Source organism: Hemitrygon akajei, chromosome 31 (genome assembly GCF_048418815.1).
Source record: "Hemitrygon akajei chromosome 31, sHemAka1.3, whole genome shotgun sequence".
Lineage (NCBI taxonomy): Eukaryota > Metazoa > Chordata > Chondrichthyes > Myliobatiformes > Dasyatidae > Hemitrygon > Hemitrygon akajei.
The window spans coordinates 13,026,093-13,041,196 of NC_133154.1; the positions used below are offsets into that span (position 1 = coordinate 13,026,093).

Genomic DNA, 15,104 nt, shown 5'->3' on the forward strand with positions numbered 1-15,104 from the left:
TTAAATTAAATAAGTAGTGCAAAAACAGAAATAAAGAAAGTACAGTAGTGTGATGGTGTTCATGGGTTCAATGTCCGTTGAGAAATCGGATGGTAGAGGGGAAGAAGCTGTTTCTGAATCATTGAGTGTGTGTGCCTTCAGGCTTCTGTACCTCTTTCCTGATGGTAGCAATGAGAAGAGGGCATGTCCCGGGTGGTGGGGGTCCTTAATGATGGACACTGCCTTTTGGAGGCACTGCTCCTTGAAGAAGTCTTGGAGACTGGTGCCGGTGATGGATCTGACTAATTTTGCAACTCCATGCAATGTACTCCGATCCTGTTCAGCCACACCCACCCCAAAACCAAACAGAGATGCAGCCAGTTGGGTTTATTTATTAGTCATTTGGAGTTTGCGGGCTTCAGAGGTTTGAGCTGGCATTTAATTGCCCCCTTCCCTGTTTGCTCTCGAGTTGCCTTCTGGCACAGAAGGACGCTGCACGTCCTCGAGGAGTGGGCAGACCCACAGAGCTCCGGCAGAGAGTTCCGGAACTTTGAGCCAGTCGCCACTTGTGGAAGGGGCTTCCTCACCCAACCCGCGTCTCCCTGCCCAGTGGCGGTAGAGCCCTAAATTGTGGTCTTTGTGGTGGCCCCACTCAGCTTCCCCTTCCTCAGATTTCCCAGCAATGTACAATCTGCGGCCACTTTTACTAGGTGCCTCCCGGGGGTTCATGATCTTCTGCTGCTGTAGCCCGTCCGCTTCAAGGTTCAACGTGTGTTGTGCGTTCAGAGATGCTCTTCTGCACACCACTGTTGTAACGCGAAGTTATTCACACCAATCTGACCTCTCTCATTAACGGGGGTGTTTTCACCCACAGAACTGCCGCTCACTGGATGTTTTTAGCTTTTTGCACCGTTCTCTGTAAACTCTCGAGACCGTTGAGTGTGAAAATCTCAAGAGATCAGCACTTTCGGAGCCACTCAAAGCACCCCATTGAAACATATAAGATTATTAAGGGATTGGACACGCTGGAGGCAGGAAGCGTGTTCCTGCTGATGGGTGAGTCCAGAACTAGAGGCCACAGTTTAAGAATAAGGGGTAGGCCATTTAGAACAGAGATGCGGAAAGACTTTTTCACCCAGAGAGTGGTGGATATGTGGAATGCTCTGCCCCAGAAGGCAGTGAAGGCCAAGTCTCTGGATGCATTCAAGAGAGAGTTAGATAGAGCTCTTATAGATAGTGGGGTCAAGGGATATGGGGAGAGGGCAGGAACGGGGTACTGATTGTGTACGATCAGCCATGATCACAGTGAATGGCGGTGCTGGCTAGAAGGGCCGAATGGCCTACTTCTGCACCTACTGTCCATTGTCTATTGGCACCAACAATCATTCCACGATCAAAGTCACTTAGATCACATTTCTTCCCCATTCTGGTGTTTAGTCTGAACAACAACTGAACCTCTTGACCATGTCCGCATGCTTTTATGCATTGAGTTGTTACCACGTGATTGGCTAATTATTCATTTGTATTAACATACAACATAATAAATTGACTCTGAGTGTATGTTTTATCTCAGAGTTCCAACATCTGCAGGTCTTTGATGCCCTATTTTACTGTGAGGAAGAGAGTATTGCGAAGGCAGAACATTGCCTGAAAGAGAGACTCCAGAACATAGATGTAGAATGTCGTCTGAGAATTTATAACAGAATGATATTGTAAGCAGTTCGGAAAGCAAATGAAATGTTGGCCATTGTTGCAAGGTGTACCGAACGTAAAAATAGAGCAGTTCTTGCTGCAATTATACAGGATGTTGGTGGGACAGGATGTGGGATAGAAGGTAGATCAAAGAAGAGGACTACAACCTTGTTGTAGTTTGGAGGCTTGCGAACCTCAATAATCCGGGGAGTTATGTTGACTGGAGTCAGGGCTTTATGCTTTGACTCTTGGTAGGGTCACCCATGCCAAACAGGTCAAAGGGTAGAGGTCAGACTAAGAGTGGTCCACCTGTCCTCCAGGTTCAGGGGGTTCAGCTCAGGGCCAACGACCCTGACTGGTCAAACAAAATTGAAATGGAAACAGCCATGAAGAATCCTTCTACATCTGAGTGCAACGGTATTCCTGAGTCTCCACCCGGGACTTGTGTGACTGACGGTAGTGAAAACTGAGAGGAAGCTACTGACACGACGGAGGAAGCCCTGAACACCGCCAGAGATGGAGGACCTTCATTGCTGCCCTAAACGCCGCTGGGTCCTCCCTCTCTGTCTTTTCATAGGGTCACCTCTACCAAGAGCCAAAGCGCAAGGCCCTGACTCTGTGTCATTGAGGCACACAAGCCTCCAAACCCTATGACAAGGTTGTGGTCCTCTTGGAGGTTTATGTGGTCCTTTTGGAGGGGAGGGGGGCCTTCATTGCTGCCCTAAATACCAGTGGCATACTGGGCAGTAAGTAAGATCAAAGAGGGTCATTTGTTTTTGAAATGAAGCAGTTGCCTTTTGAGGAAAAAATGATCAGGTTGGACATTGGAAATTAGAGGAAAATATTGAAGCCTCACTGCTCTAGGAATGAGTGTTCAATGCTGACATCCCCTGCTGTCCCTGTGGAGTTTGCATGTTCTTCTTGTAACCACCTGGGTTTTGTTGTCCATTGTTATCCAACATTATAAAGGCGTGCTGTCTGAGGTTAGTTGGCCACGGTACGGTAGTGTAGTGGCTAACGCCACTCTTTGCAGTAAAGAGTCTGTAAAGAGTTCTTTTGCTCTCCCTATGACCGCGTGGACTTTCTCCGGGTGCTCCGGTTTCCTCCCACATTCCAAAGACACATGGATTAGGGTTACTGAGTCGGGATGCAGCATTAGCGACAGCTGCCCAACACAATCCTCGCTGACTCGATTTGATGCAAAACGGTGCTTTTCACTGCGTGTTTCCCTGTACACGCGACTAATAAAGCTGCTCTCGTGGCAAGTAGAGCAAAGGTCTGAGGTGGTGCTGGTGAATCTCAGTGACTTCTGGCTGGTGGCTAAATTAAACAAGGAAAACAGTAAATACTTTGTTAATCACTCTTTATCTGGCAAACGATCACCGTAAACAATCGTCTGTAACTTCCCTTCGGACCTGGAGGCAGTTCGATGCGGGAGAACCGTGGCGAGGCAAGGCAGCGGGCTCATCGCTGACAGCGAGGAAGACCCAAGGTTTGATCAACTTAGGGGTGGGCCCGGATTGGAAAGATTGGGTTAGGATGAAGCGAAGCAGCGGAGTCCAGGCCCCAGAGCATACCGAAGCAATTGAACGCAATGTGTTTGGACGATGATTTAGGTGCTGGGTCATATTGAAACGGGCAGAGTCAAGGCCCAAAGCAAGGGACAGGATAGTTCAGCTCATTGCTCTGCTCTGCACCGAACTAAAGGTTTATGATGGACCCTCTTTGTGGACTTCAGTTTGGAACACTGTGAAGAAGCCAACAGAATTGGAAAAACAAGAGATTCAAGAAGATTAGAGAAATCAAAGGAACATTTCATGCAAAAATGAGTATAGTAAAAGACAAAGAAGGCAAGGACCTTACAGAAGCAGAAGACATCAAAAGAATTGTACGAGGAAAGATCGCAACAGCGAAGACAGCTGCAAAGTCTCCCTCGTCGATCTAGAGCCAGCCGTTCTGGAAAGTGAAGTGGAGTGGGCGATAGAAAACATAATAAGGCTGGAGGACGAGACAGGATTCCAGCTGAATTGTTAAAAAATTTAAAAGCTGATGCTGTGAAAGTGTTGCGTGCAATTTGCCAGCAGATCTGGAAAATCCAACAATGGCCTTTAGACTGGAAAAGATCAGTTGATATCCCAATTCCCAAGAAGGGAAATGTAAAGGAATGTTCAAATTACCAAACAGTTTCACTGATTTCACATACTAGCAAGGCAGTGCTAAAGATCATTGAAGCAAAACTCCAGCAGTATATGGAACGAGAACTGCCAGATGTACAAGCTGTTTTTAGAAGAGGCAGAGGCACCAGAGACCAAATTGCTAACCGATGCTGGATAATGGGGAAATCGAGGGAATTCCAGAAAAGTGTTTACCTATGTTTTATTGACTACTCTAAAGCATTCGACAGTGTGGACCATAATAAACTATGGCAAGTCCTTAAAGAAACGGGGATACCTCGACATCTGATCTGCCTAATGAGAAACTTGTACGAAGATCGAGAAGCAACAGTTAGAACTGAACACAGAACAACAAACTGGTTCAAGATTGGGAAAGGAGCATGACAAGGCCGTATAATGTCACCCTACTTATTTAATTTATATGCTAAACACATCATGAGGCATGCTGGTCTGGAGGACTCAAATGTGGGAATCAAAATTGCTAGACGAAATATTAACAATCTTGCTTGTGGCTTGGTGTGAAATTAAATCTGTATTTTCCTTTGTTTCTTCATCAAACTGTGGCCCCCTGCACTTCCTTAACGGCCTTGTCCCTGTCATGTACCTTCTAACCCCAAACATACTCTACGTCCCACCCCACCTAGGACCTGGGCATCTCCCTTGTCTCTGTGTTGCCTACCCACAACCCAGGCAATGTCAAAGTAAAATGTTATTATTGAAGCACCTATGCTGTACATTGTGATATACAACCTTGAGATTCATTTACAGCAGGGGTGTCAAACTCATTTTAGGTCACGGGCCGGATTGAGCAAAGTGCAGCTTCATGCGGGCCGGATCAGTCGGACACGTGCGAACGCAGCTTTCGTTGCCTCCATTTTTTCAGCCTGCTCTCATGTGTCTCAGTCTCTGCTATAACTACAAAGTGTTTCACTTTATAAATTCCGTTTCTTATGAAGAAGACTGCCGAGCAAGACTGCCGAATAAACACTAAAAACCCTGAAAACCTGGTACCTGAATAAACTCAGCATTAGCCATATCATACGCCATAGGCGCTTCGATTACTGGGGCCAGCTTTAATAGTAATTAGATATTATCTCGCGGGCCAAAGATAATTCCACTGCGGGCCGGATTTGGCCCGCGGGCCTTGAGTTTGACATATATGATTTACAGGAAAATAAGGAAATATAATAGGATTTGTGAAAACTGTACGTAAAGGCTGACAAACAACCGATTTCCAAAAGAAGACAAAGTGCGCGAATAAAACAGAAGTAATCATGAGAGCATGAGTTGTAAACAGCCATTGAAAGTGAGTCTGCAGGTTGTAGGATCAGCTCAGAGTTGTGGTGAGTGAAGTTATCCAATCACTCTCCATCTAGGTGTGGGGGGGGGGGGGTCCACATGATGGTTGCTTGGATATCCCACACTCTCCTACAGTGGCCTGGGTCCCGGACACTGAAGGTGATGGCTCAGGCCTGGGCCGAGGAGTCCAGTGCCTGAGTTCTGGGCTGAGACACGGGCAACGCTCAGCTCCTGGGTGGGGCTGCAGATCTCATTATCTGGGTTGTGAGTTGCAGTGCCCAGAGACGAGGGAGACATCTCGATCCTAGTGGATGGTGTGTATTGCCTGGGTCTATTTGAGGAGGCAGGGAACAATACCAGGCTCCTGGGTGAGGATGCTATTTAATAATTCCCCTCCCCCCCCCGTACGATAAATCAGCCTCTTTACCTCACCGTGATCTCGTGCCTTATTGTTAATCTGCAGTGCACTTTCTCTGCAGCTGTTACATCTTATTCTGCATTCTGTTATCGTTTTACCTTATTCTACCTCGACTCACTGCTTAACGGTTCGATCTGTAGGAACGGGGTGCAAGGCAAGCTTTCAGCTGTAGCTCGACATACGCGACAATAATTAACCGATTCTGATTCCAAGAGCAGCAGAGGAGAGGGAGCGTTGCTTGAGACCTGTCCAGAAAGATGGCTGATCCCCAGGCCCTTGGCCAGTGTCAGGAAAGGTGTCCCTCTCCAGGAATGCCGTTGTCCATGCAGCTCGCCATTTTCTTAATTCTCACTTACCCTTGCTGGCAGTCGCTCCTTTCAATCCCTTTCTAACAGAGTCATAGAACACCACAGCACAGCAACAGGCCGTTCGTCCCGTCTAGTCCAGGCTAACCTGAGTCCCATCAACCTGCACTTAGACCATAGCCCATCCGTATACCTATACAAATTTTACCAACTGTGATCGCTGAAGTTTACAGCCTGTAATTTCCCTTTTAAGGATGTTCCTTTGAACTGATTTGGTGCTTTTCTGATCTCCTGGGGATTCGGTGAACTAGCTCTCGAGAGTGCGGGTGGCCATCGCTGGGGGGGAGGGGGTGAACGCTGCGTTGAGGCCTGATGGCAGAAGACCAACCCGTGCTCGGCTCTGTGATTCCACGCCGATTAAAGCATCGAGCAAGGTTAGCATCGCTGAGAGCAGGAAACAGGCAGGTGTTGAGCAGCGTCTGCCTGTGACCGACCTCTCTCCCTCTCTTCTTGCTACCACTGGCGGGCAGGGGGTGCAGGAGTCTTGGGTCCCACATTGCCAGGTTCAGCAGTTGTGGCCCGGCAGCCATCAGGCTCCCGGATGGACTTCACTTGCCTCAGCGCTGAACGGGCTCCATGGCTGTGCATTCACTTTCGGGGACTCTGTAGTTCAGGTTCCATGTGTTTTTGTTTATTTTACTATCTGCGTGATTTGATCAAGTCGTCAGGGCCGAGAGAGGACAGACTTGTGTACAGCTCACTACTTCAGAAGGTTTACTCACTTCAGACCTGAACTGGCTCCGTGGCTGAGGCCTGCAACCTTCGACACTCTGCTCAGCGCTGAACTGGCTCCGTGGCTGAGGCCTGCAACCTTCGACACTCTGCTCAGCGCTGAACTGGCTCTGTGGCTGAGGCCTGCAACCTTCGACACTCTGCTCAGCGCTGAACTGGCTCCGTGGCTGAGCCCTGCAACCTTCGACACTCTGCTCAGCGCTGAACTGGCTCCGTGGCTGAGGCCTGCAACCTTCGACACTCTGCTCAGCGCTGAACTGGCTCCGTGGCTGAGGCCTGCAACCTTCGACACTCTGCTCAGCGCTGAACTGGCTCCGTGGCTGAGCCCTGCAACCTTCGACACTCTGCTCAGCGCTGAACTGGCTCCGTGGCTGAGGCCTGCAACCTTCGACACTCTGCTCAGCGCTGAACTGGCTCCGTGGCTGAGCCCTGCAACCTTCGACACTCTGCTCAGCGCTGAACTGGCTCCGTGGCTGAGGCCTGCAACCTTCGACACTCTGCTCAGCGCTGAACTGGCTCCGTGGCTGAGCCCTGCAACCTTCGACACTCTGCTCAGCGCTGAACTGGCTCCATGGCTGAGGCCTGCAGTTATCGGGCTCCTGGATCAGCTTCACTTGCCTCAGCAATGAACCGTGGCTGAGGCCTGTAGCCATCAGGCTCTTGGACCAGTTTCACTCACCTCAGTGCTGAACTGACTCCGTGGCTGTGGACTTAGTTTCAGGGACTTTATTCTATTTGTTATTTATGTACTTTTTTATTGTTTGCACAATTTCTTTGGCATATTGGGTGTTTGACAGATTTGTTTGTGTGGATTTTTTAAAAACTGGATTCTTTTGAGTCTCTTTCTTTTGTGGCTGCCTGCAAGAAGACGGATTTCAAGGATGTGTACCATATACATGCTTTGATATACTTCGACTCTTTGATTTCTCTTAAATGTTGAAATCGACTGTTTTTATTTCTGTTCGTATGGGGAACCGGGGTGCAACGTTTACTATTCATATCAGTTGATGTTGTAGGGTATTGGAATCAACCAAAGTTATCCGTGGAGCTGGCTAACTGGACCCGTGCAGTTCACCTCCCATTTTATAAGTCTGCGCTTCAATAAGTATTCCTGCTAATGGATCTGCCAATCTTTAATGGTCTGGGTGTAATTACAGCCTCCAGCCAGTGTGGGCGCTAATGTGGGGGTGAACCCTGTGTGAGAAAGAACAACACCCAAATGCTGGAAGAACCCATGGAAGACGTTGAGTGAGCAAGGTTTGAGAACTGAAACGCTGCCCGTAACTGGGCAGGAGTTGGCTTGTCCATTTGGTTAGTGAGCTGTGTTCCAGATGTTTTGAGTGTTGCAGCTTGAAGTGAGGGTGCCAGACACCCAGGTTCTGATACTGCCTGTGTATTCAGGCTGCACGTTCTCCCTGTGACCACATGTAACTGGTAATGAGAGTGATAACGAGACCATAAGACATCACAGGATCATTTGGCTCATCGAGTCTGCTCCGCCATTCCATCATGGCTGATTTGTTATTCCCCCCCCAACCCTATTCTTCTGCTTTATTTCTGTAAACTTTGACACCTTTACTAATCAAGAATGCATCAACCTTTACTTTAAATATACCCAATGATGTGGCCTCCACAGCCATCTGTGGCAATGAATTCCACAGATTCACCACGCTCTAGCTAAAGAATTTCCTCTTCATATCTATTCTTAAAGGGACTCATTTGATCTCTGAGACTGTGTCCTCTGGTCTTAGACTCCACCACCATAGGCAACATTCTCTCCATGTCTGCTCTATCAAGGCCTTCCAATATTCCATAGGTTTCGGTGAGGTTCAAACCCCCCGCCGCCCATTCTTCTAAACTCCAATGAATACAGGCCCAGAAATATCAAATGCTTATTGTATGTTAACCCTTTTATCCCCAGGATCATTCTCATAAATAAACATCCTCTGGACCCTCTCTAGGGTATTCTGAGAGCTAGTGCAGTGAAGGTGCCTGGGAGCCAGGCCCTGACACTGCCCTCGTGTACAGACCGTACATTCTCCCCGTGACCGTGTGGTAAACTGGTAGTGACCAGGTTCAATCCCGATCTCTGACACTACCCTCGTGTACAGACTGTACATTCTCCCCGTGACCGTGTGGTAAACTGGTAGTGACCAGGTTCGATCCCGATCTCTGACACTGCCCTCGTATACAGACCATACATTCTCCCCGTGACCGTGTGGTAAACTGGTAGTGACCAGGTTCGATCCCGATCTCTGACACTGCCCTCGTGTACAGACTGTACATTCTCCCCGTGACCGTGTGGTATACTGGTAGTGACCAGGTTTGATCCCGATCTCTGACACTGCCCTCGTGTACAGACTGTACATTCTCCCCGTGACCGTGTGGTAAACTGGTAGTGACCAGGTTCGATCCCGATCTCTGACACTACCCTCGTGTACAGACTGTACATTCTCCCCGTGACCGTGTGGTAAACTGGTAGTGACCAGGTTCGATCCCGATCTCTGACACTACCCTCGTGTACAGACCGTACATTCTCCCCGTGACCGTGTGGTATACTGGTAGTGACCAGGTTCGATCCCGATCTCTGACACTGCCCTCGTGTACAGACCGTACATTTTCCCCGTGACCGTGTGGTATACTGGTAGTGACCAGGTTCGATCCCGATCTCTGACACTGCCCTCGTGTACAGACTGTACATTCTCCCCGTGACCGTGTGGTAAACTGGTAGTGACCAGGTTTGATCCGAATCTCTGACACTGCCCTCGTGTACAGACTGTACATTCTCCGCGTGACCGTGTGGTAAACTGGTAGTGACCAAGTTCGATCCCGATCTCTGACACTACCCTCGTGTACAGACTGTACATTCTCCCCGTGACCGTGTGGTAAACTGGTAGTGACCAGGTTTGATCCGAATCTCTGATACTGTCTGTGTGTACAGACTGTACATTCTCCCCGTGACCGTGTGGTAAACTGGTAGTGACCAGGTTTGATCCGAATCTCTGACACTGCCCTCGTGTACAGACTGTACATTCTCCCCGTGACCGTGTGGTAAACTGGTAGTGACCAGGTTCGATCCCGATCTCTGACACTGCCCTCGTGTACAGACTGTACATTCTCCCCGTGACTGTGTGAGTTTTACTTCGAGTTCTTTGCATTCCTGACATTGGTTGAGTCAAAACAGCCATTGTCAATTACTCCTGTGATGCCTACCAATCATTCCTTATTTCCACAGCTCTGCGTTTCATGGCTTCTACATTACTTTGTTTGGTTCACTCTCTCTTGCAAACTTCCCTCAACTTCATATCTTTTCTGTTTTGTTGATGGCATTCTCTTCCCCTGGTCATGAACCTATTAACCGAATGATTGCATCACCAGGGCTCCACTGGTCTCACCCTACCAGCAAAATATCCTCTTTGTTCAAACCACCACATCCAACTCTCCGTGCCACCCAAAGCTATGTTGTTTCCTCTGACAAAAGGTCTGTGACATGAAAAATGGTCTCAGTCATTTGCCCGATTTGCTGAATGTTTCCAGCAGTTTCTCTCGTTTTTTGCCCGCTGTTGATGGGGGTAAGAGGATTGGAGGGGCCTTGATAGGCACACAGGGGAGAATAGGTTCTGAGTAGACTTCTGAACACTCTGCTACCTTCAGGCACTCTGTTGGTCAGGGTCGACCACGAATGTTGCGTCCTTACCGTCTAGATACGCAAGCCAGGGCGGTACGATGCGGAGAGCGAACTGTTGCCCGTGTAGCAAGCTCCCCCTCCCCACGCATCTGATGAATCTAAAGGAATGGCAAATCTAAAGTTTGGTACCAGTAGCATCGCAGGAGTTGCCAGTCAGCGTTGAACTCAACGTAGGACTGCCTTAGGGGCTCCAGCTCTGGATTTTTCCCTCGGGGTTTTACTCCCGGAGCCTTCCCCGTCGGTGGGTATAGCCACAGGGCAGCGGAGGTTTGACCTCAGAGGTTCCCTTCTCCTGGACGAGCTGCCAGCCACGGCTGACGAGTCCCATTTGCCTGAAGCGACTGGTTTTCAGGCGCCAGAAACCCGCCTTTGCCCCTTCTCCTGTCAGTAGAAACGGTTCCGCCAGGTTTAGTAGCTGAACCACACGTGAAGGCCAGGAGCTGGACTTGGTTGTCAAAGGGTATTGAGACGCACACCATTGGAAGCATTCAATAGGTAGTGGGAGCTCATCCCCATTCCCACCTCAGACTGTACCAACCTACTGTTGTCTATTTAACTATGTCATGTATCTACTTTTGGCAACTTGTGCACCCACAGAATACGTTTTTTTATCTGTTAATGGTAATGGATTGACATTATTATGTGTTGTGTGTGATTTATGTACAGTGCTTTGCACCTTGGCCCTGAGGAACATTGTTTCATTTAGCTGTATACATAAACTTGAACTAGAACTTGAGGCTGTGAACGGCTGGAAATGTGCTGCGAGACAGCAGAGACACAGTGGGCAGAATGGTCAGGAGAGCTGGCACAAGGACGTATGCACAGGAGCAGTGAAAAACTTGCAGCAGCGTCACAAGTAAGCTTCCGACCCCGCACTGTAAGCACTTATGGATATGACAGTAAACTCGACTTTCACTTGGACGCTCGGGGCGAAGGGAACGGATGAAGCAGTAACGGAAGATGGTCTTCGAATGATTGGAGATGCCGAGATTCTTCTTGTGCCTAGACCTCAGCTGAACTTCAGTCGTCTTGCTTTGCTGCTGCTTACGCGTGGGAGGTGGCTTTGGGGTTCTAACGTTTAACTGTCGTTCATTCTTTGGGGCAGTCCTCTGTTTTTGTGGATGTTTGCGAAGAAAAAAAGTTTCAGGACGTATATTGTATACACTTCTCTGACGTGAAACGAACCTGTTGAAACTTGGCGGCGGTGTGTCGGAGAGGGATACAGTGGGGGCAACAGGCCCCTCAGCCCGCTTTGTGCTGCTGGTCGACCACCCATTTTTGCCTAATCCTACGGTGTTCCATTTCGTGCTCCCTGCACTCCCACCAGCTCCTAGATTCTATCCCCCACCCGCACGCTCGGGGCGATCTGCAGTGCCCGTTTAATATACTGATCTGCGGGAGGAAACCAGGGTGAACCCCCACCCCCGGTCGCGGGGAGGAGTGGAGGGACAATGCCCAAGGTCGGGATCGATTCTGAGTCCCTACAACTCTCTGCTGTGGGGAGAGGGGTCCTCTGAGTTACAATGGAGAGTTAGCCCGTGGAAGACTAGGCCATTTTCACGAGTATAGCTGGGGCAGAGAGAGGGGCGGCCCCTCTGGTTAATGCTGTGTTAACAGGGTTTTTGTTGATTTATCTTGGTTTTACAAGGTCAGTCTCCACGTTCTGTTAGTTTGTTTGGTTCGCTGAAACTCATTCGCAAGCTTCCCCAGAACTGGCACCCAGCCACCTGGCTTAAAAAAAGACGTGTTCCAATCAACCAGTTAAAGATGAGAAAGTTCCGTTTTCCTGTTTTTGTGAGTTTCGTGCAGCTTCCTGTGATACCACATTGTGCCTCCCCGAGGAAGCCATCTCTATGCGCTCTGTGAGTGTGTGCGAGCCAGATCCGTTTGAACAGATCCTTCCCATTGTCCTGCCTGGACAGGAGCCCGTCAGTCCGTTATTCGACAGAAAACAGGCAGCGCCGCAGGTCTGTGTGATTTAACATTTGGCTGGGTGGGGTGGGAGGGGGGAGTGCGGTGCCGTGTTCGGGTGTGTGTACAGCAACGGCAGCGTCGGTTAAATCTGTTCCTGGGTGATTATTAATGTGGCCTGAAACGCAGTCTTTATCTGAAGTTTGAATTGGTGGCATTTACTGCGGAGATCTGGCTGGATCCCAGTTCAGCCGTGTCAAAGAGCAGAAACGGCGGGGGGGCGAAGATGGGAGGGAAGAGAAAGGGAGCGAGAGAGGGTGGGCAGGAGAGACTGAGGGGAGGGCAAGAGAACACTGTGGGGAATTAAAGAAGAAAAAATGGGTTGAGGGAGAGGAGAAGGGGAAGGAGGATACAGGAGGGACAGCAGAGTGAAGAGGGCAAAAGAGGAGGGAGAGGAAGGGAGGGAGACATTGGAAAAGGAGAGAGGTGGGGAGAAGGAGGTAGGAGGAACAGGGAAAATGAGAGAGGTGGGGAGAAGGAGGTAGGAGGAACAGGGAAAAGGAGAGAGGTGGGGAGAAGGAGGTAGGAGGAACAGGGAAAAGGAGAGAGGTGGGGAGAAGGAGGTAGGAGGAACAGGGAAAAGGAGAGAGGTGGGGAGAAGGAGGTAGGAGGAACAGGGAAAAGGATGGCAAGAAAACGACGTGGAAGAGGAAGGCAGAAAAAATAGAAGAGAGAGAACGGGGCAGGGAAAGTGAAATAGAGACTGGGGAAGGTGGAAAAGGGATCAGGAGGGAGTTGGTGAGGGGTATTAACAGAAGGTTGAAACAAGAGTGTATAAAGTGGTGGGAAGATGGGGGGGCTGAGGGCAGAGTGGGGAGAGAGAAGAGGGAGGTTGTGGGACATAGAAAGGATGAGAAGGTGGTGTGTGTGATAGAGAGGGGGAAGAAGGGGGAGCGCCAGAGATAGAGCAGGCAGGTGAGGAGGAGGAGGCGGCAGGGAACGAGAGGGTGAGGGGCAAGGAAAAGAAGGGTGGATGAAGAGGAAAGGAAAGAGAGGAGGGGGAGGAGGGCAATGACTGGGGGGAGAGTTAAGAGCGAGAGGCAGGGGGGAGGACAAGAGGGAGGAAATAAGAGGTGGAAGAGAGGGCAAAGTGTAAGCTCAGAATGGGGTAGAAGGGGAGAGGATAGAGGAGGGAGATGTGCAGGTGGAGTGAGAGATGGTGGGGTAGGAGGTGATTTACACCAAATCTTGATGGGAGGGGCAGAAAGGGGTTCAGTAGTACCAGCCGTAGCACATCCCTGCTCTACCATCAATCAAACCCTGTTACCTCTATGCCACTCTCATGTTGCAACCCCAGCTCCTTCACTTCGAAAGACCCACTGAAAATCTGAATCTTGAACCAGGCTCTTCCTCAGCCTCTTGGGTTGCGAGTCCGAAAGCTTCACCAGCCTGTGTGTGAATACGTCCCTCGTCACCCTGACCCTGAACGGTAGAGCCTTTGGTTGTCCTGACTGTGAAGCCTGGGGAGCCAGTGTTCCTCTGTGGAGCCTGGTAAGAAGTTTGTACCTTTCGTTGAGATCATTTCTCGCTCGATCTCGATGAGATCATTTCTAACTTCCATTCTGAGGAATGTCTTCTCAAGGGACAAACCTGTCAAAGCTCGTGGACCTTCACTCTCTTTATGACCAGATTTATACACGTTGTTCCAAACACGAGCTTATTAGGCCTGTGTATAATTGAAACAAGATGTTTCTACTTTCGTACTCAAACCCTCATGTGATACAGGCCAGTGTATCGTGCCTGTTCCCGTTACTTGTTGCAGTAGTTGTAACTTCCAGTAGTTTGAGTACAAATATCTTTCTGGACACCAACACCTTTTGAAGTCAGCGATAGAAAACATGCTCTATATATTTTGGTGAGGGAGGGAGAGGGAGATGGTGGGAGTGAGAGTGATGGAGAGAGGGGGAGAGTTAGTGGAAGAGGGCAGAGAAAGAGAGAGATAAGGGGAGAGGAGACAGGTTTGGATGGGAGAGGAAGTGTCACGGTGGAGTAAACTGACGGGAAGAAATTAGAAGTAAGCAGCTCGAAGCAGAAAGCGCGGGACTGGGAGGTGGGAGACGGCTGCAGAAGCTGGGGGGAGGGGAACGCTGCTGTTTGCCAAGAGTCCTTCCCTTGTACGTGTGCCTGTTCCAGGAATTTTATTCCTAACAACAGGATCTATGGAGACAGGAACTGGGCTCTGCGTTGCTAGGTTTGCAGATGTCAGGATATTTGTGTTGGAGGTTAGGGAACGTTCTCACCGCTATCCGTTTGTTCGCAGGTGAAGGTTATGTCTCCTGTGGAATCTCCCAGATGTCCACAGCTCCCTCACCCTTTCGCCCGACAACTGCCACTGTCCTTTTATCATGGGTTGGCTGTTGGGTGGGGGGTGGTTTCTGTCCCTTACCCCTTTCGAACCTGCACTCTGTCACTCGTTGTCACACTCTCCTATTTACCCCCATGGGGTCTCTCCCTCTCCCCTCCCCCTCGCTCCCTCTCAACCCTTGCACGCCTGTTTTCACCTCTCCCTAGCTCTCTTACTCCCCTTCCCCTCCCCTTCTGCTCCCTGTCTCCTCCCCCTCCATTGCTTTTGCTCCTTTCCCATACACCACGTCCCCTCGCTCCCACTCCTTTCACACTTCCCCTCCCTCCCTCTCTCAAGCCCCCCCTCAAACCGCTTCCCTCTACCCCATCACTCTCTCTCCGTCCCCCTTTCTCACTCTATCACTCCCCCTCCCCTTCCCCTCCCTCTCTGCTTTCTCCTCTATACTTTCTCTACCCACCCTTTTCTCTATCCTTCCCCCCTC

General features: G+C 49.8%; 1 protein-coding gene across 3 annotated transcripts in view; it reads left to right on the top strand.

Annotated features, from left to right (window-relative positions):
- The window catches only part of LOC140719343 (leukocyte antigen CD37-like), a 69,855-nt gene that overhangs the window by 16,482 nt on the left and 38,269 nt on the right, over positions 1–15,104 (top strand). Inside the window, exon 1 of one of the 3 annotated variants that reach the window (XM_073033917.1) lies at positions 12,032–12,314. The exons of the other annotated variants lie outside the window; for them this stretch is intronic. The gene's annotated coding sequence lies outside the window, so the exon portion shown is untranslated. Of the gene's footprint in view, positions 1–12,031; positions 12,315–15,104 lie in introns of those variants that run through there. 3 annotated transcript variants of the gene reach the window in all.